Consider the following 24,632-nt stretch of genomic DNA (forward strand, 5'->3'; position numbering starts at 1 on the left):
GAACATCAATTTAAAAAGAGAAAAATCTGCGAAAATTTCGAAGATTACACAATTCAGATCTTCAAAAATCTCTAAGCCATGATCATAAAACCCTTTCCGCTAAGTGCATCTTAAATACTTAAAGTGCGAAAGATAAAAACCCTCATTTAATTATATACACGACCCAAAGTTTCACATAGTTTCACAAACTTCCTTTACAACACGGATCTTAATGCATATCTTTTTTTCTGACTCCTTAATCCAATTAAGTTGACATTGTAAATGCTAAAAGGTTGGAATTACATCTGTCCGCCACCTTTGGAGATTTAAAGATCGAGCTAGTAAGACCACTAAGTATATTCATATTTTTTGCAATAAATCAGCTGTCAGATCAGGTGAATATCCTAAAACAGCAGTCTTAGTGTCCAATGTCTGCTGCACTGTCAGTTTATTAACACAGTACCAATTCATTTCTCCCCAAAATCTGCTTAATGTCCAAATCCCGCCACCTTCCAAATTGCAACGAAAACAGTTTGCAGAAATCTGCAAATTTATCTTACGGAGAAAGTCTGGATCTCTACATATGAGAGCCATTAATTATAGTATTGCATCCATCATAAATTGTCTGCTTTCAATAGGGAGAAATTAAACTTATTGATCTGATCCCAGGCCGAAGTGGATATCTGAAGGCCTTCTCTAGATTGTCATTTATTTTGTGCTTTCGCATAACGTTTATCTGCCTCCTGACTACGTAGAAGAGAAACCCAGCTGCTGATTATTTTGCAGATTTTAGAATTTACCTTCTGCTCCACGAGCTCCCTTGTTTCAGCTATACGTATGGGATTCAGCTCCTGCAAAAAATATTTGATCCTTATAAAAGATCATTGCAGATTTTTTTTAATAATGTTTAATACTAGGCTCTATTTCATTCCATGTTTTTCTAGTTCACCTCTAAAAAATCCCCTATTTTGCCAAAACCCTGGCTCATCCATTTTAGCATTCCAGTCTTATCTATCAAAGGATCTTCCCCAAAAATATATCGGATAATAATGTTGCTCCATTAATATTTAGAATTGCATAGTGGCAAAACAATTGTTGTTTACGCTTAAAATTCCATTGTAGTGTTTAGTATCTAACTTTTTTTTCTTTTTGTTAAAAACATATGTTCGATAATATGATAATCCTGATGGATTAAATCAAAAAATAAATTATCATATCTATTAATATTTAAAGACTTGGTTTATCTTTGTGTGGTGTGTGCAAAAGTTGCAAAGTAATATTCTTTCAAATCATAAACGGCTGAACCTCCTGCATTACCTGGTCTAAACAAAACATCTATAGCTAGTCTCGATACCTTGTTTACCCAAAGAAAAGTAGAGAACAAACCTTGCATTTCTTTAAAAAACGGAATTTGTATTGCGTTGGCAATAGCTAAAAATAAGAAATTGCATAAGGGTAAGATCAACATACAAATAAGAGCAGCCCAGCCTAATATTGAAATGGGCAAATCATTCCATTTTGCAAACAGACCCTTTATCCTATTAATTAGGGGGACATAATTTAAAACAAACAGGTCATTAACATTCTCAGAAACATATATACCACAATACCTCTTGGGTGTAGCATTGACCAGTGGACCTAATTCAGTTAACAGTGTATCAGAAGCAGTGTTGCAGAGCAAGATCTCTGTCTTTGATTTATTTATTTTATACCCTCCTATTAACTGATACTCCTGAAAAATACCAAATGTTTGTTTTTGAACTTCTGTTTTAAAGTCTGGTTTAAAAAACAGAATGATATTGTTAGATCTGGGGGTCTCTAGTTGGCAGAGGTATGTACCAATGTCCAAATAGGGAACCTTGCTTCTAGTCAGGGTAAGGGGGATACACTCATAGATAACCCCTGCTCACCCCCTTGGTAGCTTGGCACGAGCAGACAGGCTTATCAAAGGCAATGTGTAAAGTATTTGTACCAACACTCACAGTAATACAGTGAAAACACCACAAATGGACTTCACACCAGTTTAGAATACCTCTTGGGTGTAGCATTGACCAGTGGGCCTAATTCAGTTAACAGTGTATCAGAAGCAGTGTTGCAGAGCAAGATCTCTGTCTTTGATTTATTTATTTTATACCCTCCTATTAACTGATACTCCTGAAAAATACCAAATGTTTGTTTTTGAACTTCTGTTTTAAAGTCTGGTTTAAAAAACAGAATGATATTGTTAGATCTGAGGGTCTCTAGTTGGCAGAGGTAGGTACCAATGTCCAAATAGGGACCCTTGCTTCTAGTCAGGGTAAGGGGGATACACTCATAGATAACCCCTGCTCACCCCCTTGGTAGCTTGGCACGAGCAGACAGGCTTATCAAAGGCAATGTGTAAAGTATTTGTACCAACACTCACAGTAACACAGTGAAAACACCACAAATGGACTCCACACCAGAAAAATAAAGTATCTTTATCTAAACTACATAAGACCAAAATGACAAAAATCCAGCATACACAGTTCAAGAATATGATTTTAAAAGAGTTCTAGGGTTTGCGTTAAAATAATCCACAGTTGCGTCACGTTTAGCCCAAAGTACCTGTAGATGCGACAAAAGTTCCAAATGGAAGCTGCAGCGTTGAAAAACCAGCGATGCGTCACTCCTGAGACCCTGGGGAGGTGATGCGACAGCCCTGCTGGACGCAGTGGGCGTGTTGCGACAAATCCGGTCTGTATGGGGAGGGATGCGATACCTTGTATGGATTCAGGTGCGCAGTTTCCGTAGGAAGCATCTCGCAAAGGCACGATGCGACGATCTTCGGGACGGTGACGATCTCAGGTGCGGCGGCGATGTGCAGCGTCGACCTTCTCCTCTCGCGGCCCCTCGATGCGATGGCTCTGCGATGATGTTCACAGCGACGTGATGCATTCCGTAAGCAAGCGGTGCGGCGATCTCACCCAGCGATGACAGGCACTGCGACAATCTCGATCTTTGCAGCGGTGGGAATTTCCTTGCTCTGTCGGGGATGCGCTCCGCAAGCGAGCGATGAGTGAAAACTTGAAGATTGTCTTAGTTTCTCCTTGTCCAGCTTCCCAAACAGCAGACACAACTTCCAGAGGCCCCACAACTGGACTAAGCACTCTAGGAAGGGCAGAACTCTCTCAGCAGAGTTCAGGGGTAGGCTGGGGGTGAAGTCCTTTTGTTCCTGGGACTTCTTAACAGGGAGCCAGCTCTCCTCAGGCCCTTGAAGATCTCTTCAAGCAAGGGGACACCGCACAAAGCAAAGTCCTTCCCCTCTCCTTGGCAGCAAAGCAACTGCAGGTCAGCCCACAAGAACACAGCAGGACAGTCCTTGCTCTTCAGTCTTGCAGCTTTCTCCTTGGCAGAGGTTCCTTCTTGATTCCAGGATGATCTAAAGTTCAGTGGTCTTGGGTCCTGTACTTATACCTCAAAAAGTATTTGTTCCCTATGTGCAAGAGGGCTCTGAGCCCGGTCCAAACCAGTTCTGGAGCACTCTGTTTACATGACTCCTTTCCTTTCACAGTGCAGAGCAGAAATATCAGACGTCCTACAGGAGGTGGAGTCAGCATTGTGGAGGGAAAGCACAGCACTGGAGCACTTTGTTGACATGATTCCTTCTCTCCTTTCACAGTGCAGGGCAGAGACATCAGACGCACCACAGGGGGTGGAGCCAGCACTGTGGGGGCAGGCATTTTCCTATTCAGGTCCCAGGTGCAACTCCTCCCTCCCATCTAGATGCAGATCTCTCTATTCACCACTGGGTGGACTCATTATGTCTCCTGGAATCCCCCAGCCCTGTCACTCACAAACCAGACAGTCAATTCACAAACAGGCCACGGCACACATATAGGTCAGACAAGAAAGCAGCCACTTTCTAAAAGTGCTGTTTTCAAACACAGAATTTAAAAACCATTCTTCCTAAAAGATGTGTTATTAAATTCTGAGTTCAGGGATACCAGACTTTATTTTTCTATCTTGCTCCTATGGGAAGATATGCAGGTAAACATTATACACAGCATTCCCCATTATAGCCTATGGGCAAGTTAGCCTTTCAATAGTGAAAAACGAAAATGGCTGTAATTCACTACCAGAGCATGTCACCCACACTAGTACATGCTCTACCTTTCACATACACTGCACCCTGCCCAGGGTGGTACCAAGGGCCTTCCATAGGGGTGTCCAATGTGAGCAGAAAGGGAAGGGTTAGGCCTGGCCAGTGTGGACACTGGTCCGGTCAGCATGGCAGTTAGCAAGTGCACACAGGCACTGCGGTGGCAGGCCTGAGACACCATTTAAGGGCTACTCCTGTCGGTGGCACAATCAGTGCTGCAGGCCCACTAGTAGCATTTGAGTCACAAGCCCTGGCACACCCAGTGCACTTTACTAGGGACTTCCTGGTAACACAAATATGCCAATTGTGGATAACCAATCACAATAACAAATTATACAGAGAGCATATGCACTTTAGCACTGATCAGCAGTGGTAAAGTGCCCAGAGTCCTATTGCCAACAACCACAGGTCAGGAAAAATAAGGGAGGAAGAAGCTAAAAGTTTGGGGATAACCCTTCAAAAAGGGCCATTTCCAACACATATCATCAGCGTACGGCTTCATATTTGACATTCCCGATATCGGAGATGCTGAACTACTGATTGAACGAATGGCTATAGCCAGAGGCTCTATAAAACAAGCAAAAAGTAATGGCAACAAAGGATAACTTTGTTGCATTCCTCTGTTAACTTTGAAACTCCCAGCAGTTGATACGCTGGAGACACGGTGGAAAGATGGCTGAAACTACCATTGTCATTAGCGGGTCGGGTAGCAATTCTAAAGATGGTAGTACTTCTTAAATTCCTATACCTCTTCAACAACATCCCCATACACCTCACAACAGTTTTTTTCAGACATTGCGATTCCACCTCACGCCACTGTTTTGGGGGGGAAGCAACCACGCGTCCGATGGTCAGTACTCACACTCCCATAGGAAAGGGGTGGGTACAACGTACCGGACTTGCAATTATACTATTTGGTAGCTCAATGTCGCTATGCGCATGCATGGTTAAACCTAGATGCAAGAATACAGTTTCTACGTCCTGAAGCGGACCTTGTTCTCCCTGATCAGTTGTCCACGGTTCTTCCCAGGGGCTTCCCTTGTGACCCACATGACATCCAAACGGTGTCCACCACCAGCTGGGCTTGGGAAAAACTGAGATGGCTTATTGGTGCTGTGAATCTATATTCATCCACCCTCCCTCTGCCAAACGCTAGGTGGTTCCCAATTTCCAGGGAACGGTTGGTACAGCGCACACTGTCAACTTTAGATGTAGCCAAAATAGGTGATTTATATCCTGGTGGGCATGTATTTTCACTAGAAGACGATACACAATTCATTGACAGGAGCTTCATGGTCAGATAGATTTGCATACCTGGCCCCCAAGCTTTGGAATTCTTTTCCCCCTTCTCTTAAAGTTTCTAACTCTTTGATTCTTTTTCGTAAGTTTCTAAAAACCTGGCTCTTCCCTCAATCTGTCTAGTCCCTCTGTACTCTCCATGTCCGCCCAGCGCCAGGAAACCCATGGTGTCAGTGCGCTCTATAAGCACCCCTTACAATACAATACAATACAAGATATGTTATGACCCGAATGCGATCAGCCCTGCGGTCAACGCTCCCCACATTCCCGATTGAACCAGAATCATTTCCCCCACTCACAACAAAAATAGAAAACCCTGACGGAGAGTGTCTCTTTTCTAAAAAGTACAAAACTAACATCAATATGAGGCCTCTCGTTTCTACTCCAGAAGTGGCTCTGATGGGATACACAGTGAACTTCCCAAAGGGGATCAGATGCTTCGCGTCACTGGGACTCCTGCTGGCAAAAAGGGAGGTTGCTATACACTGGGGAAGGAAAACCGTGCCCAAAGTCCAAGACTAGCTACGCAGTTTGGTGCATTGCAATGTAAACGCTGAAACCTTTGCCAGTATTATGCCCTGTACTTCCCATCCCAAAGACATATGGGATTCATTCCATACATATGTGGAAGCGGCTAAGCAGGCCTTGAACTCTCAACCAGACAACGGTGTCAGTGGAAGTGGGGTGATCGTAACTCATATCATCAACAAATACAATGTTTGATACAACCTGCGACGCCATATTGCTATGTATACTTGATAACTGTGGATAAGGGGTAGGAGTCCTGCACACTTAGGATACAGACTGGGCCGGATGGGAGGTAAAGCCTCTCGAGTAATGTACCTACAGCTATGCAGTTTAATTGTACTGGCCGTGCCAATTGCAATTGTTAATGAGTGATCATAATGCAAAATGTAGAACTTGTGCAGTAGATTTTATGGACTGGTGAACGAGGTTGCTTATATGTAACATTATATATGTTTTCAAATTAAAAAATAAAGTGTTAAATAAAACGTTGACACTCCCATTCTTATTTGCAGTAAAAAAGATTTGCAACGAGGCACCTTTGTAATAAATTCACATAAATTCAGCAGGAAAACCAAATTCAGTTAAATTATAGAAAAGGCTCTCCCAACATTCCAGATCAAAAGCCTTCTCAGCATCTAATAACATAATCTGAGCCGAGATTTTATTTGGACTAAAGTCGTCTAAGGCTTCAACTAGAAAAATAGGGGCCCATTAGGATAGCGGGCGGAAAACCACCCCGCCCGCCATGGAGGCGGAAAACAACCGTCCGCCATGGAGGCAGTTAAACCGGCGGTCAAATTAGGATCGACCGCCACTACAGACCGACCGCGGCGGTAGCGGTGAAAATGAAACCGCCCGACGTGTGCGGTAATGCCAAAACACCGACCGCGGTGGTCGGAAAAGCAGCGGAAAAGACAAAACCATCCACAGGGAAAGCGGAGACACCGCACGGGAAATTACGATATCCCCGAGGGTGTCGCGGGACCGCCGACACCGACCGCTGCGGTCGCAGCCAGGAGTGAATGGGAGAAATGGCAGACAAGCAACAGCAAAGCCACCGCAGCGGACGAACATGAAATACATGGCGGTCGATGTGAAAGCACCGCAGTGATGCCAAATACTGCATAAACAAAGTAGCCCTGCCCCCAAAATATACAACACACACACACAGATACCTAAATTACTCTAACAAATATACAAAACTACAGAACCACACCCACAACACTCCTGACAACCACAATCCAATTGGACACACCCACACAGCTGAGTACGAAGCCACCCCCTCCACTCACCACAATCCTTTGCATCTTTCCAGAACAGAAGGCCATACACCACATCTGAGAGGAGAGGCAAAATAGCACACCACACCCACCCACCACCACCATCAACACCACCATCACACCATCACAAACAAACCCCCAGCACACAACACACCTCATCACCACACCCCTGCACCCACACACCCCTGCACCCACAAACACCTCAACCCCCACACACCATGACATAACAAAAAATGCCAAAATTCACCGAGAGTGAGTTGACAGTCATGGTCAACGAGATTGTGAGAGTAGAGCCACAACTATTTGGTAACCTAGTCCAACAGACACCATTATCCACCAGGACACAAATGTGGGAAAGGATAGTCCAAAGGGTGAATGCAGTTGGGGCCACCCCAAGATCCAAGAAGGAGATCATGAAGCGGTGGCATGATCTCAAGAGGGTTGCCAAGGAGAAGAGGAGCAAGAACTGGACTCTGGCAAACGTGACTGGCAGTGGCCCTCCCATCCCACAGAAGACATTCACACCATGGGAGGAGAAGGTGCTTGCCATCCTGCTACCTGAGAGTCTCACTGGAGTAGCCGGGGGAGCGGAGGCTGGTAAGTACAGACAAATGTTTAACACCACATTGAGATTTACCTCCTTGCAATACCCAACCACCAATACATTGTCCTACCCAACATGTAGCCAGCCAGTCTGCTGAGGAGGCCTGTATGGGGGAGGAAGGTCAGTACAACAACTCACACCATAGCCCCTGGCCCACAGCCCAGCAGCATGGATGCCTCCCCCACCCAGGAGCAAGTGTCAGCCATTGCACTGTTTAACAAACAAACCTACAGGTAGGTAGCCATCTTCACTTGGAGGGTGTTTGTGGGTGGGAGGCCTGTACCACGACTCCCAGCATGCCTCCTGGCCCATAGCCCAGCAGCAGGGAGGCCTTCCCCACCCAGGAGCAAGTGTCAGACATTGCACTGTTTAACAAACAAACCTACAGGTAGGTAGCCATCTTCACTGGGAGGGTGTGTGATGGGAGGCCTGTACCACTACTCCCAGCATGCCCCCTGGCCCACAGCCCAGCAACAGGGAGGCCTCCCCCACCCAGGAGCAAGTGTCAGCCATTGCACTGTTTAACAAACAAACCTACAGGTAGGTAGCCATCTTCACTTGGAGGGTGTTTGTGGGTGGGAGGTCTGTACCACTACTCCCAGCATGCCCCCTGGCCCACAGCCCAGCAGCAGGGAGGCCTACCCCACCCAGGAGCAAGTGTCAGCCATTGCACTGTTTAACAAACAAATCTACAGGTAGGTAGCCATCTTCACTTGGAGGGTGTTTGTGGGTGGGAGGCCTGTACCACTACTTCCAGCATGCCCCCTGGCCCACAGCCCAGCAGCAGGGAGGCCTCCCCCACCCAGGAGCAAGTGTCAGCCATTGCACTGTTTAACAAACAAACCTACAGGTAGGTAGCCATCTTCACTTGGAGGGTGTTTGTGGGTGGGAGGCCTGTACCACTACTCCCAGCATGCCCCCTGGCCCACAGCCCAGCAGCAGGGAGGCCTACCCCACCCAGGAGCAAGTGTCAGCCATTGCACTGTTTAACAAACAAATCTACAGGTAGGTAGCCATCTTCACTTGGAGGGTGTTTGTGGGTGGGAGGCCTGCACCACTACTTCCAGCATGCCCCCTGGCCCACAGCCCAGCAGCAGGGAGGCCTCCCCCACCCAGGAGCAAGTGTCAGCCATTGCACTGTTTAACAAACAAACCTACAGGTAGGTAGCCATCTTCACTTGGAGGGTGTTTGTGGGTGGGAGGCCTGTACCACTACTCCCAGCATGCCCCCTGGCCCACAGCCCAGCAGCAGGGAGGCCTCCCCACCCAGGAGCAAGTGTCAGCCATTGCACTGTTTAACAAACAAACCTACAGGTAGGTAGCAATCTTCACTTGGAGGGTGTTTGTGGGTGGGAGGCCTGTACCACTACTCCCAGCATGCCCCTGGCCCACAGCCCAGCAGCAGGGAGGCCTCCCCCACCCAGGAGCAAGTGTCAGCCATTGCACTGTTTAACAAACAAACCTACAGGTAGGTAGCCATCTTCACTTGGAGGGTGTTTGTGGGTGGGAGGCCTGTACCACTACTCCCAGCATGCCCCCTGGCCCACAGCCCAGCAGCAGGGAGGCCTCCCCCACCCAGGAGCAAGTGTCAGCCATTGCACTGTTTAACAAACAAACCTACAGGTAGGTAGCCATCTTCACTTGGAGGGTGTTTGTGGGTGGGAGGCCTGTACCACTACTCCCAGCATGCCCCCTGGCCCACAGCCCAGCAACAGGGAGGCCTCCCCCAACCAGGAGCAAGTGTCAGCCATTGCACTGTTTAACAAACAAACCTACAGGTAGGTAGCCATCTTCACTTGGAGGGTGTTTGTGGGTGGGAGGCCTGTACCACTACTCCCAGCACGCCCCCTGGCCCACAGCCCAGCAGCAGGGAGGACTCCCCCACCCAGGAGCAAGTGTCAGCCATTGCACTGTTTAACAAACAAACCTACAGGTAGGTAGCCATCTTCACTTGGAGGGTGTTTGTGGGTGGGAGGCCTATACCACTACTCCCAGCATGCCCCCTGGCCCACAGCCCAGCAGCAGGGAGGCCTCCCCCACCCAGGAGCAAGTGTCAGACATTGCACTGTTTAACAAACAAACCTACAGGTAGGTAGCCATCTTCACTTGGAGGGTGTTTGTGGGTGGGAGGCCTGTACCACTACTCCCAGCATGCCCCCTGGCCCACAGCCCAGCAGCAGGGAGGCCTCCGCCACCCAGGAGCAAGTGTCAGACATTGCACCCTGCACACTCACCTTACAGGTATGTAACAACCGTAATTCTTCATGAAGTGTGTGTGTGTGTGTAGAAATCAAATAACTATTGGACGCAATACATTGACATTCAACCTGTATGACTCCATGATGTCACTCTGCACTATGAAATGTAACACTGTGTTGCCATGAATTGTCCAACTGATGACTGCATATATAACAAGTGTACAGACAGATGATGATACGCAGATGACGGAAACACTGACCACTCCCCATCTACTCCACAGGTGATGAAGAACTCACTGCTGGGGACCACACCAACGACCAGCAGAGCCAGTCTCCACCTCTGGCACATGGACTCACAGATGCGGACTCCCAGGACAGTTTGGACGATGAGCTCCAGGCCGGCCCATCTGGTGTACCACAGACCCAGAGGTCCCAGGCCCCCATCCTTGCCAACTCCACCTCTGCTGCAACAACGACGCAGCAGACCCCTGCTGTCACGGCCTCTGCCTCCACCGCAACCACCACCGCCGCCACTGCCACCAACACCACCACTACCACCAGTACCACCTGCAGCACCCTCCCTGTCCCTAGGGATGACCAGCCCACAGCAACACCTGTGGAGGGCAGGGAGGCAGTGCGTGGCGCACCAGTGGCGAGGGAAGAGGTCCGTGGCAGCAGACCATGTGGTGGGAGGGCCAGGGTAAACACCAGACCTCGGGAGGAGTGGACACCATCCCTGGACCACTTCACCAGAGTTGTGGAGGCCTACCAAGAGGTCCAGGGACAAAGTGGCTGGTCGGATGAACTATTAAGGGAGCTCATCCTGCTGATGAGGTCCATCGATAACCGCCTGGGACAGATGGTGGACCTCATGGGCCAGCAAGTGGCGTTGCAGAGGGACAGGCCTGTGTCCCAACCACCACCTCCGTCCCCTCCTGTTGTGCAGCAGGATGACAGTCCACCATCCTCCCCTGCGCCAACAGAGAGGGGCGAGTCCTCTGACGCCGCTGGCCATTCAGCAGGCCCCCCACCGCCATAAAGATCTAGGGGGCTTCCAAAGAAGAGCCTGGGAGTCTCTGGAGGCAAAGCACCTGCCACACGCCAGTCACGAAGCCAGCCGTGAAGACAACCCTCTCCCCAACTGCATTCACTGTTTGGACTGTCTTTCCCCACATTGCCTTGGCAATGGCACCTGTCTGTTGGACTGGGTCACCACATCCATGTGGTGTCTACTCTTGCATCTCTGCGACCATGACTGTCAACTCACTGCTCATTCCCCACCTTCCTGTAAATATTCCCGCACAATTCACATGTCCACTCCGAAAATAAAATACCTGACACTCCAGATTTTGTGTAGTGAATTCTTTAGTGCAGTATTAACATTGTTGATAATGTCCATGATGTGTAAACATGATGTACAGTATGCAGGGCAGGAACACTCTGTAGCACCTAGGGAGACACAACAGAACTACAGTCACTGGTCTCATCGTGGCAACACACACAGATCACTGCTCCAAAAATATCCAAAATATCACAGGCATACTACACATTGTCTAGCAGATACGTACAATTATGGTCCAGCATACATCTCCGTACGTAACGTCAATTCCACCAATACCATACATAGGTGACAGAACATCTGGCTATCCGGAACATCTGCGCATATCCATTCACAACAAAAGCAACCACACCAGAGTATGTACACGTTGTAACTCGTCACACACCTTCAAGTGAAGTAGCGTTGGATTAGCTGCTGGCGTAGGTCAACTCCTTCCTCCTCTCCACTGTCCTCATCACTGGATTCTGGACCCTGAGCAGGTTGTGGCCTTGGTACCTCACCATCGTCCAGGAGCAGGGGGACCCCCTTGTGGATGGCCAGGTTGTGCAGCATACAGCATGCCACAACGATCTTGCACACCTTCCCAGGCGAGTATGCGAGTGCGCCTCCGGTCCTGTCAAGGCACCGGAACCTTGACTTCAGCAGGCCGAAAGTCCGTTCGATTACCCGTCGTGTCCTGCCATGGGCCTCATTGTAGCGGATGTCTGCTGGTGCCCGGGGATTCTGGAGTGGGCTCAACAGCCATGGCCTACTGGGATATGCAGAGTCACCTGTGAATGATAAACACCCATTGCAATGTTGTATGGCCACAGTAAAGCCAGTGACACACAGCACGTGATAGCAGTAGTGATACTCACCCACAATCCAGGCACGTTCGGGATGCAGATTCTCCATCATCCGTGGCACCATGCTGTTCCTCATAATGTACGAATCATGGGCCGAACCGGGATACTTTGCACACACATGTGAAATTGTCATGTCCGCAAGGCACACCACCTACACATTCATGGAGTGGTAGTGTTTGCGGTTCCGATAAATGTGCTCCGTCGCCTGCGGTGCCACCAGAGCTACATGGGTGCAATCTATGGCACCGACTACATGTGGGATGCGCCCAAGTGGATAGAAGTCCCCCTTAACGGCAGCCAATTCACGTCCCCTGGGGAAATGTATGTAGCGATTGCGATATATCATCATGGCCTCAAGTACATCCCTCAGCACCATGCTGAACATGGGCTGCGACATCCCCCCAGCGTTAGCCACGGTCTCTTGGAAGGAACCAGTCACAAAGAAGTGTAGTGCTGCCATCACCTTGTAGGTGGGTGTGAATGCCGTAGGATAGTGACGGCGAGGCTGCAGGTGGGGCTCCAATAGATCACACACGATCTTCAATGTTGGTCTGTCCAGCCTGAATTTCCTGATGAGTGCCTCATTCTCCATGTCCTCAAGCACAGTCAACTGACGTAGCAGATTCGGCCTCCTCCTAGTTGAGGAGTAAAATGAATAGGTCAGTGACAAGCATCATGAGATAGCCATAGCACAAAGCATCAATGATGTAATGGGAAAAGAACAAGGGCCAGAGAGATGCATGGCACATCTGGTTACATGGCTGGCCAATAGCTACACACAGAGGGCAGGCCTCTCCAGTGACAATAGCCAAGTGACAGTAACACATCGGGGAATGTGAATGCGGATATAATGGTTGAACATTTGACATGTGCAGACATGGTGCAACAAGATCCGCCAATGTAATGTGACTTAACATGTCTGTCATACCCATCTGCTGTACCTGCCACACCTCAATGCATCAGGTACATTCTGCAACCATTCATTAATACAATGATCACAGTAGCAGGGACGCTTCCGGTTGTGTGCATGATCAGTTGTGAATGCACAAGTCAGGAACGATACAATGCAGTGACACCAGCCAGGTCAAGGTCTGCACTGACCAACAACACATTAAACGGCACGACATCAATGTAGAGCACCTGACGTCTGTCAATCATCATCAGCCATCAAAACCCTTACAAAAATGGCAGAAACACAGGCAAAAGTGGCTCACAATGAACGTGCGCCCTCCTGTGGATGACATGGCTGTGTGGCATCGTGTGTGCAAAGATGTGCCCTACACCATGTAGCTGCAGGGTGCTGATACAGTGTCCAGGATTGACATACACAGCAATGTGTACTAAAATGGTAGTACCTACCGCCGGTCCCCGGCGGTGTGACCCCAGCCAAGGTAGCCATTGGCATATGGACTTGTGTACATGGCGGTGGGTATGCTCCACCGCATGAGTCGCGGTACCTACCGCCGGGCCCCGGCGGTGTGACCCCAGCACCACCATCTACCCAGCCAAGGTAGCCATTGGCACATGGACTTGTGTACATGGCGGTGGGTATGCTCTGACGCATGAGTCGCGGTACCTTCCGCCGGGCCCCGGCGGTGTGACCCCAGCACCACCATCTACCCAGCCAAGGTAGCCATTGGCACATGGACTTGTGTACATGGCGGTGGGTATGCTCCGCCGCATGAGTCGCGGTACCTACCGCCGGGCACCCGCGGTGCGTCACCGACGTGGAGCATTGCATACAGCCAATGGCATGGATGATCGCGGTGGCATGATTCAGATTTGAAAACACATTGATGCCTTCCTAACATGGATTAACAACCGCGACTCCTACCTTCGGTTCCCCTGCACTAGCAGTCCCACTGAACTCGCCTTCCTTGACCTCAATATCAGAGCTGAACAGAGGGGCCTGACTACCACCACACACTATAAACCAACATCGCGGAACTCATTACTGAGATTTGACAGTTTCCACCCCAGACCGCTCAGGGAGAATTTACCATTCGGTCAATTTCTGCGCATACGACGTAATTGTAGCAATATTCAGAATTTTAAATCACAGTCCAAGGCACTAGTCCACAAACTTGAGGATCGAGGCTACCCCACCAGAATCATCTCCAAAACCTGCAAAAGAGCACGCAACCAGAATAGAGAAGCACTCTTGGAAACCCTCGTCAAACCATCGGAAATGCCCACCTTGACGTGCGTTACTACCTACAACACAGCCTCTAACCAGGTATCCAACATAATCCGCAAAAATTGGAAGATCATTCATTCTGGCACTAGAAAGTGGGAGCCACCACGGTTCGCTTACAAAAGAGCAAAAAACCTTAAAGATCAATTGGTGTCCACTAGACCAAAGAAAAATCCCCGGCCGACAGGTAACACGATCTTAAACGCATGGGGCCTACCTAAAATAACAGGCCACCAACCCTGTAACAACTGTAGTGTCTGTCATTTGACCACCCCTTCCAAGACACTGTCCCTGGAAAACGGCAAAACCTGGATACAACGCCAGTTTACCAATTGTAACTCATCCAATCTTGTGTACCTCATCACATGCCGGTGTGGTCTCAGATACATTGGCATGACCACCCGAAAAGTCAGAACCAGGATGACTGAACACAGAAGCACCATGCGCTGTGGTAAAAACATCAGTAAACTGACACAACACTTCCTCACCCAAAATCACACCCCAAATGACTTTACATGGACAGTGATTGAACAATTCGCAGTATCTGACTGCAATAAGAAAACTCTCCTCACCAAAGAACAGCGCTGGATATACCGCCTCTCTACACATATAGAGGGGCTTAATGATTCCATTCCGTGGAATGCGCTGTCAAACTAACCAGCCCCTTGTTCCATTTCCTAGACTCGCTCTGACTCGTGGTCTGTCCCAAGTCTGTACTATTTTTAATCCCCTCTAATCTCGTTTTAATTCTTATTTTTAAATTCACCCTCCAGTCCCCAACACGATTGGCATATAGTCCTATCCTTTTACTTGACCGCAACGTGGTTAGTTACCCCCTAGCGCTGCCATCACCATTGAACCGCACTAGCACGTATTGCGCAAGCGCACCAGCACAGAGTCAATACTCCGCGCATGTGCGAAACCAGCATTGACCGTTACCAGCACTTGTCTCGCTCACATGCGCAGTACGGGAGATGACTCCACGCTTTCTGCGTGACCACACCCTCTATTTTCATTCCTGCCCCAGGTGCTGCGAATGAAACAGACTATTTAAAGCCGTCCTCGAAGCTCTAAACTCTCACTCGGGACACCGGAGCAGGACGATAGGTCGCAGGAGCACGCAGATCGGCAATTCCGTGAGTAACCATGCTGATTCACCTCTACGATCTGGGTAAGCAGCAGTATCTTTCTTCCACAGGTTCAACCCTAACCTATGCCTTTTTACAATGCCTAGGGTCTTCTCTCCCTGCCAGGTGACCCAGGAGGCTTTAACAGCAAATAGCAAGTGTGAGGAAATATGTATTATACTTACCTGCACATCACGCTACACTCGCATCACTGTTTAGCCCACCACCGCCACTACGCTGTAAAATAACGCTATAATCACACCTGCCATGCAAATCCTCATGGCCACGTTCTACCTGCCGCTCTAGGTCGTTCACGCACCTTAGAAGCCGGCAACATGTTGTGTTACAAAAATACAATTCTCATTGGCTCTACCTTGTATGTCTGTGTCTTTATGTTATATGTACAGTAAAGCAGAGGGAATCCCCCTCTAACACGTATAGCACCTTAGCGAGTGCGACACTTTTAACACACACCAACCCCTTAATATAGTTTATTTACTTTATCACTCACACATACTCATTGGTCCTGAGGAAAGCCAGTTGTAAACAAAAGGCCTGGCTGAAACATGTAGACCACATAGGACGTAGGAGCTCATAATTCACTCCACAACGTCCACTTGCCTTTTTATCTGCTAGCAGGGGCCCAGATATTAAAATTATCCTTATACCCTCGGGAACTGGGACTACCTGCATAGCTTTTAACATCACGTTCACACCCACTTATCACAGCACACTCAGTAAGTATACCAGCTCCTCAGTAATCTGGAGTCGCAGCACACCTGGGACACATTCGGTGTCACTGTGGTGGGCCCGATGATGAAGCATGCCACCAACTAGGTTGGTGGGTGAGGGCTTCATGACCAAACCAAATGGTTTGCCCACAGACGTACCCTCTGAGTCTCGCCAACACAACTAAGCTAGTCCTTTCTTGATATTACTGCATATAAACCAGGGGATCCGGACTAGCCTATCTAGTCCACTCTCTCCATTTTGATTTGCTGCTATTTGGCAATGTGGCATGTGTAGTCAATACAGGTGTGTGTGGTCCCCTCTGGTTCCGTTTTGGGCTGTGAGTGGTGATGTGTGTTGTGGCTACATCATGTCCATGGGGCAGGTCAATGTGGGCTGGGGGAACACCATCCATGGGCAGGGTGTAGTGCTGTGTGGCATCGACATTGCTCCACTCCTGGCTGTTTGTCCGCATGACAGGCACTGTTGTGGTCTATATAGTGTGTAGCTGCACAGTGATTGGAGGGTGTGGTGGTTACCATGTATCTCTAGGCCTCTCGTGTGCTGCATTGATCTGATATCGTGTGACCAGATGATGACACTTACACAACCCTGTTTCTCTCACTAATGCAGATTCGCAAGACACCACGGCGGAACATGATCCTGAAAGTGGTGACGAGACCAGCACGACAGCGGCAGCAGAGCAAAGTGAGACTGAACCAAGTGACACTGACCACACCAGCGCTACTGAGGGTGACAGGAGTATGCATGAGGAATCTGTGGCTGAGACACAGAGTACCACTTCATCTGATGGCAGGGGGGATGCGTCCCTGTTAGCAGCCACAGGGGATGGGGAGTCTGCTGCAGCATCTGACAACCAGCGGCCACTGCCCAGCCTCCCATCCACTTCCTCTGGTGCTGCCCGTATCCGTGTCACTAAGAGGGGACGTGTAACATTCCCACATGGCACCGCTGCCCCTGCACCTGTCCCCCCTGCTGCCCTCAGTGCAGAGTGCGTAGAGCTCCTGCGCCAACTTTGCGTGGGCCAGACCGCCCTGCTCAATGCCTTCAGTGCCCACGATAACAAATTAGGCCAGGTTCTGGCATTCATGGAGGTCATACACTCTGACGTGGGTGGGCTACATCGTACACTCCAGTCATTGTCAGCAACAGTCACGTCAGCCCTCCAACAGGCACATGCTCCCATTGCAGCTCAGGTGCCTGTGACGTCCACCCAGTCAGTGGCCACATCAGATGACAGTGACCACTTGGGACCTACATCAACTAAACGATACAACACTAGGGTCAGACCCAAAGCAAACAATCCCGTCCACAGACTCCATCTCCAAAGAAGAGCAGGGCCCCCCCAATATGTACAGACAAGGTGAAGTCACAGAAGAGCAAGGCCAGAAGATCATTGCGGCAGACATCAGGCTCACATTCTGCAGAGGCATCACCAGAAATTGACTCAGCTATGCCCACAGAGGATGTCTGGGATGTCATGGCTACACTTGGGGAGAGCACATGGACACAACCACCCACCACATCAACCCCACAACAAAGTACATTGAGGCAGGTGGAGGAGAGCCCTGTTGTGACCAGTCCAGTCATTGTGGCAGAGGAGACCCCTGTTGTGAGCAGCCCAGTGATTAAGGCAAGGGAGGGCAGTGTTGTGTCCAGGCCAGTGACTCAGGTAGAGGAGGTCAGTGTTGTGAGCAGCCCTGGCAAGAAGGGACAGGAGGGCACTGTAGACACCACCCCTGGGGGAAGTGGGAAGGTGGTCACTGTAGGGGGTACACCTTCCCGAGAGGGTAAGGTGGTCCGGAGGCGTAGCCAGCCCAAGCGTTCAGCAGGATCAAGCACTTCTCCAGAGGGATTGCCAGTGTCTGCCCCTGATGTGGGACAGTTAGGGTGTGTGCCGACGGTGTCAACGCCACTTCCCATCAACCCCATGACAGGGAAGCGAATTAATATTCTGAAAAAGTGGAAGGGCACCCCTCCAACCTCTCCCACCCACACTGTGTCAAGGGTGAGCATGACTCCACCTCCACGTGCCACGGTGCCACCTGGTCCGCACAGCCCTCCACCTTGCAGGCCCTCTGTTATTACCACATCACATGTCCCTCTGTCACACCAGTCAAGTGGACATGCACTCCCTGACACACAGCCAGGTCCCACTCCACATGACAGCCAGGAGTGAGTTGTCAACACCCTCATACGCCTGTGCCACACAGAGGTGTGCTAGTCAAGAACATTGTTTGCGATCTGGGTGTGTTGCTGGCCCTGTTGCTCTGATGTGCTGTACTCTCCCCTGCCAAGGACTCTGGGCCCGTTGCTCTGATGTGCTGTACTCACCCCTGCCCTGCCAAGGACTCTGGGCCTGTTGCTCTGATGTGCTGTACTCTCCCCTGCCAAGGACTCTGGGCCTGTTGCTCTGATGTGCTGTACTCACCCCTGCCCTGCCAAGGACTCTGGGCCTGTTGCTCTGATGTGCTGTACTCTCCCCTGCCAAGGACTCTGGGCCTGTTGCTCTGATGTGCTGTACTCATCCCTGCCCTGCCAAGGACTCTGGGCCTGTTGCTCTGATGTGCTGTACTCACCCCTGCCCTGCCAAGGACTCTGGGCCTGTTGCTCTGATGTGCTGTACTCTCCCCTGCCAAGGACTATGGGCCTGTTGCTCTGATGAGCTGTACTCACCCCTGCCCTGCCAAGGACTCTGGGCCTGTTGCTCTCATGTGCTGTACTCACCCCTGCCCTGCCAAGGACTCTGGGCCTGTTGCTCTGATGTGCTGTACTCTCCCCTGTGCAGCCTCTTATGTACTTGCTGTGTCCCCTGCCAAGGACTCTGGGCCTGTTGCCCTGATGTGCTGTACTCTTCCCTGCCAAGGACTCTGGGCCTGTTGCTCTGATGTGCTGTACTCACCCCTGCCCTGCCAAGGACTCTGGGCCTGTTGCTCTGATGTTCTGTACTCTCCCCTGTGCAGCCTCCTATGTACTTGCTGTGTCCCCTGCCAAGGACTCTGGGCCTGTTGCTCTGATGAGCTGTACTCTCACCTGCCAAGGACTCTGGGCCTGTTGCTCTGATGTGCTGTACTCACCCCTGCCCTGCCAAGGACTCTGGGCCCGTTGCTCTGATGTGCTGTACTCACCCCTGCCCTGCCAAGGACTCTGGGCCTGTTGCTCTGATGTGCTGTACTCTCCCCTGCCATGGACTCTGCACTTCCTGTTTGTGTTTCACCTGTGCATAGTCTCTACCATTTGTACATGATTTTGTGGCTTGCTGTTGTCTACTAATGTTGTATTGCTACATCTGTGCAATATGTGAATAAATACAGTTACTTCTGGTGTGTTTTCTTAGTCTCCTTGCTGATTAAAGTCCTTTTCTTGTTTGCATTTGCTTGTCTGAGTAACATGCTCTATTTTAAAGGTCACCATTGCAAGGCTCTTAGTGGCCATCTGATTTTTAGACAGGGTCTTCAGTCCATTCTGGCCCTGCTGATGTTGTACTCTGTGATGGCTATTTTACAGCCCATGCAGTTTTCTTGTTGGTGATTTGCTTGTGCTGCATACACTGTTCACAGGTCACCTTGGGGGACACTGGCAGAACAGGGTGTGCAGCTGTTCAGTGGGTTTGTAGCTGTCTGTCATGTCATGAGGTATGTGTGTGTTTTCCTTTTTGTGTGCCCAGGTGTGTATGTGTATGGTCATCTTGTGTTGGCCCTTAGTCCTGGTGGCATGGCTTACATGGCATGTGTGGTGTTGGGTGTGGCAGAGGTGTGCAGTGTGAAGGGTGTTAGTTTTTAGTGTATGTATGTGTGCCCCTGTATGGTGTGAGACACACATGTGTCAGCCAGGAGTTGTATGCCTGTTGTTTGTTTTGTCTTGCCCTGTGTGGATGATTGTATGCAATTGTGTGAGCTGTGGGGAGTGCACTGGTGTTGTGTGTTCCTTGTCAGCCAATCCTGCAGTGCCTGTGTCCCTGGTTGTGTGTTGTGTGTTGCAGTGTGTGTTTAGTGTGCTTGTTGTTACAGTGCTTGTTGGTGTGCATGGGGGTGCACGGGATAGGCACCTTGCCTGTGACTAGCTCGGGTGGGGTGCAGTGTTGTTTGGGGTGGTGTGTCCCTGTGATGTTTGTGCCATGCCCATGCCTTGGTGTGGCCCTGCCTTCTGCATAGTGCGCATGTGTTGACTGCGGCGGTGACGTGTCCGTGACCATGACGTTGCTGCAGGTTGGCGGACGTTATGTGTTCCAGATGCCGTGGGTAGTCTTGTTGTGAGGTGGGTGATGTGTGGGTGCCCATGTGGATGTGTTGTGCCCCCCAGCAGGATGCCAGTGTTGTGCTTTGGCCCTGTGTCGGCATGTGTGTTGTGTGGTGCATATGTGTGGTGGCGTACCTGCGGCGGCGTCCGCGGCGGCCCATCTGGCGATAGTGTTGCAGCAGGTACATGACCGAATGCATGTGGAGGGCTGGGTCCATGGGGTTCATGTCGGGTTTCGGCGTTCGTGCTCCGCTGTCGACTTTCCGCCTGCTTCAGCTGTGCGGTGTCTCCGCTGCGGTGCGTCTGCTTGTTTGGGCCATCCTAATTTGTCGAGCGGGGCGGGCGTCATCGGGCGCGGCGGAGGGTCTCGATTGGCTCCCGCCTCCGCGGTGGCGGGCGCACCTTGATGGTGGTGCGCGGCGCTCCGCGGCGGACGGGAAATGACCTGTGTTTACCTATCCTAATGTGGCGGACGTGAGTTCCGCTGCTCGCGGGTGGAAAAAGCTGTTTTTCCGCCCCGCCACCACCGCGGTGGTGCTACCGCCCGACATCCTAATGGACCCCATAGTGTTTAAAGATAATTGCCGCCCTGCAATAAATCCACACCGGTCTGTATTTATAATTAACTGTAGACATTTTTTCATTCTATTTGCCAGTAGCTTGGCTATAATTTTATAATTTGAGTTTAAAAGTCTTATAGGCCTGTAAGAATTCACGTCCTCCTTGTCTTTATTCTTTTTCATAAAGATGACTACTACGGCCAGTAGGCAGGTCGGAGCAGCGGACACTTGGGGAAAACATGGCGCCCACAGGCTAAACGGTGCGCGCGTCCTTGCAGAAGACCCCTGCTACACCCGCTAACATGTAAAAACTTGCGTGGTTACTGCTAGGAAATGGTAATGCAATAACTCGCTTGGGAGGATTAACCTGGAAAATTTTGTTTTATTTTTTTTACCAGCTTTTTGGTGTCTGTCTTCCTGGCTCTGCCGATGTGCTTCGGTGTTGTTTTGCGGCCCCTCCACCCCGCCTTCTTGCCACGGTGGGAACGCGCAGCCGTGGAGCTAAGGAGCGGCCGCAGGGCGGCGGCTCGCGGTCTCCTCCGGGGGAATAAGGTGGGGACAGAACAAGCGCAACAGTCGGATCTCACCCTGCAATCTCCACCTTCTTCCAAGGGGCTGGCTCCGCTGCTGAGAGGAGGTTTGAGGCTCCGGTAGTTGAGGCGCTGATTCGGGACGATCCTGGTGAAGTGGACGGTGAGAGTAGGGTTGGGGGTTAGTGGGGGGTGTTGTGAGTGCCCCTTCTAATCTTTACAAACGTATGAATAAGAAACAGGCTCCAAAAAGCAAGGTAAGGCGGGGTAAAGGCACCAAAGGCACCAAACAACCACAGGCTTTGGAGGGTCCAACTGGTGCAGGTGTGGGGAGTGATCCAGAAGCGGCTAAAGATGTTGATGTCAATGAAGTCGGTGTATGCTTGAATCAAGTACTTAGGAATAAAGAAGGGGGCACACGTTCAAAAACCTGTAGTGGGTCTCAGAGAGGGGCATAAAAGAACCAAACAACAAATAACGTAGTACGAATTACCCCCTCACTGCGCTCCTTTTTTAAGGTATTGCCCCAGGTACTGGATATTCACCTCGTGAATTCCATCGAGCACCTCCCAATAAAAGTATGGCTGAGTTCCCTCTTGCCCCCCACACCCCACTGGGCTCCCCTATAGTTGTGATTGAGACAGGGGTGCTATCGGCGCAGGATGAGGGTGCAGTCAGTTCCCAGACCATAGCAGGTGATTTGGGGTGTTCGGAAGACGTCACTTCCTGTGTTGGGGAGCCTCTTGCTTTGATTACTACCCCCGTTACTTGTGTTGGGTTGGAAGTTGGAGTGTTCGGCGAGGGAGAGAAAGGGGTTGGAAACTCACTCGAGGATCTTCTCACATCCATGAGGGAGGAGATAAGAAATGGCTTTTTGGTCACTAAGGGAAATCAAAATGAGATCAGGGCTGCATGTGAAATACTCAAGAAGAAAGTAGACAGTCTCTATGAAAGGACAGAATCCCTAGAGGACTCTGTGGGGACACTTGAAGCCAACTTGGCGACATCTGAAATAAAGATCCAAAGTCTACGCAGAGAGGGGGATGCTATGCGGGAGAGAGTGGAATCTCTGGAAAATTATTCGCGGAGGAACAATCTCCGACTCCTGAAGGTTCCGGAGGGGAAAGAAGGGAGTGACACAAAGTATTTTGTGGTTTCACTGCTAAAAGAATCTTTAAACCTTGAAGAGTCGTACAACAGCCTGGAAAAAGACATCCAAAGGATACACAGAGACCCCTTTCGATTAAACTCTGGGAGAGTTAAACCGAGAAAGATACTGGTTAATTTCCTCACATATACGTTGAAAGAAAAGATCTTAAATCTGGCACTGAAGTCTAAATCATTAAAGGGCCCAGATTTCCCTTTTGAAGTACGGTTGGATCTTTCTAAGTCCACCTTGGATAGGCAATGGGAACTTGGGCAGAGGATGGACAAATTTAGATCTATGGGTGCAACGGTGCAAATGAGGTTCCCTGCGTTTCTACGGATTATGTTCAATATTAAAATGCACAATATCAGATCCCCCCTCAAGGCTGATGAACTGTTGGAATCCATAAGGGATTTCTCGCGGGGGAAGTTAGATGTGACTATAAGTGAGAATATAGAGCGCTCTTAAATTTGCACCATTAGTGTAAATTTAAGCTCTGGCAATAATCAACAAGGTTCTAACTTCCAACAAGCTCTGATATAGGTGGGCATATAGTAACTATGTATGTTTATTGGCCTCTGTCATAAGAATAATAAAAGAAGAAAAAGAGAAAAAAAAGAAAGGAAAGAATGAGGGAAGAAAAAAAAAAGAGGGAAGGGAAAATAAGGGGGAAATTCCAACTAGGATCCGCTCCACTTTCTTACTGCCATTTCCTAGCATAGACTCCCAGTAGTATAAGTAGGGTGAACAACCTTTACAACGCAACTTTTACAACGCACTACCATTACAATGAAACTTTTACAACGCAAGTGTATTTACAACGCATGTTTTTACAACGCATGTTTTTACAACGCAAGTACCTTTACATCGTAAGTATTATATTTATTTATATATTTTTATTATTTTTTATTAAATGTATTATTTTATATTGTAGTTGTTTTTATTTATTGTTATAATATTATTTTCATTTTTTTGTATTAGATATATTAGTATTAATATTTAAAAAAGAGTATTTATTTTAATATTTGTAAAAGAGTATTTATTTTACTATAATAATATTGTTATAATAAGATTTTCATTTTTTTGTATTAGATATATTAATTTGAGTATTTAGAAATAATACTGTAGTATTAATATTTAAAAAAGAGTATTTATTTTAATATTTGTAAAAGAGTATTTATTTTACTATAATAATATTGTTATAATAATAATTTTATTTTTTTGTATTAAATATATTAATTTGAGTATTTAGAAATAATACTGTAGTATTAATATTTAAAAAAAAGAGTATCTATTTTTGTACTAGATATATTAATTTGAGTATTTAGAAATAATACTGTAGTATTAATATTTTAAAAAAAAGAGTATTTATTTTAATATTAGTAAAACATATTTATTTATTCTATTTATTCTATTTATAGATCAAGTTGAAAATTATTGAAAAAATATTTTTATTTATAGGAGTTAATTTATTAATTTGAGTTAAAATAAATAATAATTTTGTTTTATTTTTTTAATATGAGTATTAATTATTTCTATTTATATATTTAGTTAAAAAATGGAAATTAATACTCTGGTATTTTTAAAAAAATATACTGTTAATGTCAATTTAAATTATTAAAGTTTAAATGTATTATTATTATTAGTTTAAATTTTGAATAAGTAAATTAAAAAAAAATTATAAAAAATTCTTTTAAATTATTTACAATTATTTTAGGTGACAAAATATATAAGTATAATTTTTGATTTTTTTTTAAGTTGTTACATAATTTATTATACATTTTTGATAAAAAGTTGCCACGATTTTGCATTGATTCAAATGGGAGCCATTGTCCTTCATTTATTTCCATAGTTGAAGCTGGTCATCTCGCGGAAAAGAAAAGGAAGGTGTCA

This window comes from Lissotriton helveticus, chromosome 6 (genome assembly GCF_964261635.1).
Source record: "Lissotriton helveticus chromosome 6, aLisHel1.1, whole genome shotgun sequence".
In the NCBI taxonomy this organism is placed as follows: domain Eukaryota; kingdom Metazoa; phylum Chordata; class Amphibia; order Caudata; family Salamandridae; genus Lissotriton; species Lissotriton helveticus.